The following is a 3,705-nucleotide window of genomic DNA, read 5'->3' as shown; positions in this document are numbered from 1 at the left end:
GGTGCAGCTGGGGCACTGAACCTGCCGCTGCACACCTCGGGCGGGAGGCCGCAGTAGGCCTACCCCAGCCGGGCAAGGCTCCTGGGAGGCTGGAGCCTGGGCAGGGCTGGGCAGGGCCAGCTTAGCGGAAGGGCCACTCTGCACTCCCACAGCAGAGTCCTTGCCAGCCTCCGACGGATGAAGGTTTTAGAGCCCAGTCAGGCCCTGCGACTGTGGAAAGAAAGGACCAGGAGCTGGCAAGCAGCCAGATGTGAAAGGCATAGGAGAGCAGATAGCACCCAGCGGGAAGCCACGCGCCCCTACCCCTCCAGGCCCGAGGCTGCCTGCACATGGTCTCCGCACACCCAGGGGCGTGTGGAGCTCTGTGTCCTGACATGCCAGGCCTGCCTGAGCGCCTGAGTCCAGGCTGCTTTCTTTACAGAGACCAGGAGCAGGAAAACTACCCTAGGAAAGCCACACCTGGCCACCTCAGAGCTGAGGGTTTGGGGTCAGCGCCTGTGACCAGGGGCTTGGACCAGAGAGGCAGGGACCAAGGGCACCGCCACATGGGTGGCCCAGCCAGGCTCTGAGCAGGCCTGCCCGCCACTGGCCCGGTGAAGCAGCGGTGCCCAGACTTCCGGCGGATCAAAGGGACGTGCTGGGGAGAACGAAGCAGCTGCCAAAGCACTCCGCCTTGAAGTCGAGCGCCCCAGGCAGGGGCTTTGGAGCACCGAGGATGGATACAGGCAGGACCACCCTTGACGAGGTGGGGGCCACGGTCTCTCTGCCCTGCAAACCCAGGTGTTCCTATACCTACCCTCAGTGTGGGGAGCAAGGTCATCCCTGGAGCTGTTTCTCCAGGCTGAGGACCTGCGTAAGTGTCAGAGCTCCAGGAAGTGTCAGAGCCAAAGAGAGACCAGCACCCCACTTTCAGAGCCCACACAGGGCCACCCTGAGGCTGACGGGCAGCCTCAGGCTGAGAGTCTCTCTAAGGACCTAACACCTGGAATGAGGCTCGATGGGTCTCCCCAAGCATCGGAGAGGCAGGGACCGTGACTGCACTCCCACAAAGACCTCTGATTCAAGAGGCGGCCACCCTGCCCGAGCTGCGCAGAGCTGCCAGCCACTCCTGAGAAGCCCCTTTCTCCCCATCAGGCTGCTACAACCCCCGGCAGAGGTGTGGGGACCCGATGTGCCCCTCCTATGGCCCAGGTTAGAGTGTCACAGCCTGACCCCACACCATCCGTCCAAGCCCAGCGCCCTGCACAAGTCCACCCAGCACCGCCAGACCGGCCCTTGTCCACAGGAGCTCGCTGGCCGTGACCGTCAAAGACAGCGCGTCCTGGACGCAGGAACTCGGACTGCTCAGTCTCTGGAAACCTGGGTTTGGAGCGGCTGAAAGATGAACACGAAGCTGAACAGAAAGCGAAACCTGTCACGCTCCAACAGGCCTGCGCCCCACGCCCAGAACCGCAGCCCCAGCATCCCCCACTGTGCTGTGCTCTCCAAGACTTGGGCCGCTCCTCCTGGAAGCCCACGGGGAGAGGCGGGCGGCACCCAGCCAGTTTCTCCCTTTCAGTTGCTCACACTTTGCATCACAGTCTGGGCCACCAGAGCCTGGACAGCTGAGGGCCCCAAGGCAGGAGAGGTGGTCTTGCTAGGAGCCACATGGGTAGGAGTATCAACCTGCCCACATGTCCCGCACACAGGTCCCCAGGGTGCGCCTAACCATCACACACCCTCCCAGGGCCCATGTTTCAACTCCCACCCCAGGCTGTGGCCCATCCCGGGGAGCCCTATCTCAGTCCCATACCTCAATGGCCCTGTGCCAGCTCTGCCCTGGTCTGGCCAGGCATGGCCCTCGTCCTAGGCTGTCCCCAGTGGAGGCTGTAGCCAGGGGCCCACAGCAAGCAGGGCAGGGCCAGCCCGCTCTCATCACAAGAACAAAGCAGCAAGGACTGTCCTGCCCCAGCCTGAGCTCCCTCTGGGACACGAGCTGACGGCATGGCTGGGCCCCTCGGGGCCCTCCCTGGTGAAGCAAGACCTCTGCTCTCAGCGGCTCTCCTCCGTCCTCAGGGGATAGGAACCTGGGGCTGACAGCCGTGCACTCCTGTGCTGTGAGTGTGGCCCCCCTGCATCCCGGGCCCGGGCTCCCTTCGCCCTGGGGACAGGAGGCAGTGAGCCCAGCAGCCCCACCCTGGGCCTGCCACCTGCACTGAGCAGAACCACACCACACCCCCACATCCTGCGGTCCCGCAAAAGTACAGGGAGGAGGCCGAGCCCCCCAAAGCCAGCCCGACCCAGCGAGGCAGCGGAGGTGGTAGTGGCCTGGGCCGTTCACGCTCCCGAGAGGTCCCAGCAGCTCCCCCTGTGTTCCTCAGTCCCGGCCCTTTTGCTGTCACAGGACCTGGCGGCAGAATGCTTCCTCTTCAGGGTGCTGCAGTCCAGGGTGACGGGGACCGTGCAGCCACCATGTGGGCAGAGCTAAGGCTTTCTGCAGGGGAGGCAGCCAGGGCACAGGGGGTCACCTGGGCCATGACTGTCATGACCTGCTATCCACAGGCCCAGGGACAGCCTAGGCACTGACCTGAGGTCACTCAGTCCCGCAGGCTGAAAGGCCTGGTGAGTGTCCCCCACAGTGCCTCAGCCCAGGCTTGACCCTAAGTCAAGCTTTCTTTACAAAGCGCACCAGCCCTGCCTGTGGGGGAGGCCAGATTGCACAGGGGGAGCAGGCCAGGTGCAGCTGGCAAGGCTGGAGGAGGCGGGGCCAGGCAGACCTCAAGCAGGTGGGAGCGGTCAGGCCAGGCCCAGGCAGGAAGGAGCTGGCCCATCCCTACCTGCGACACAGTAGAGGGCTGTGGGGGAGGGCGGGAGAGCCGAGGGGGCCTGTGCCTGAGAGAGGAACCCAGTCCTCAGACCCTGTGGCACAGCCTATCTGTGCGGACCTCTGCTCTCTCTCGTTCGGGCCATCGGTGCGAACGTGGTGGTCTCGGGCCTTTGCCTTCACAGCAGCGGGGCGCGGTAAGGACAGACGGGGCAGGTCTGCAGCGGGCACCGATGCCAGCAGCAGTGGGGAGGCCCTCCCACACCTCGCCTCCCTCCCCACAGACCTCCCAGCTCTACTGCGGGGGGCGGGGGGGCACCGCGCACGGTGCCCTGCCTGCGCCTCCTCCTCCTCCTCCGCAGCATCTCCAGAGGTCACCTGTCATCAGCGGCCAAGCGCACAGCCCGCCTGTCCCACACTCTTGTTTCTGAGCGTACAAGAGTCACGTGGAGGGAACCAAAACACTGCCGGCAATGCCAGCTACTAAGCCGCTCGTCCGCCCGGCAGGCCTGGGGGACAAGGGATATCCTGACCAGTTTGCCGGCACGGACCCCAGCCTGGCGGGAGATCAGGTGCAGCGGAGGCGCCGGGAAGGTCGCGGGGAGGGAGACGCGGTTCTGGGGCGGGCGGGATACGCGCTGCGGAAGCCGGGTGCGGGGCGCGCGAATGGGGTGCGCACTGGGGCGCAGAGGCGCGGGACCGTGCGGGCTCCGGTGGGGGGGGCGGGGAGGTCCCGGATTGGCGCGAGCGGGGCGTGATGTCACGTCCGGCGGGGGAAGCCCTGCCTCGGCGGCCCCTGCCCCCGCCCCACAGGTGGCGCCGCCGCCCCAGGCGCTGGGCTTGGGGGTCCCGCCCTGGGGGACCCCCGGACGCTGCCCTCACGCTCCCGACTCCTCCCGCCT

This window comes from Chinchilla lanigera, unplaced genomic scaffold, assembly GCF_000276665.1.
Source record: "Chinchilla lanigera isolate Chin_1 unplaced genomic scaffold, ChiLan1.0 scaffold00141, whole genome shotgun sequence".
Classification (NCBI taxonomy): Eukaryota; Metazoa; Chordata; class Mammalia; order Rodentia; family Chinchillidae; genus Chinchilla; species Chinchilla lanigera.
The sequence above is the reverse complement of the archived record's forward strand: the minus strand, read 5'-3'. Positions refer to the sequence as shown.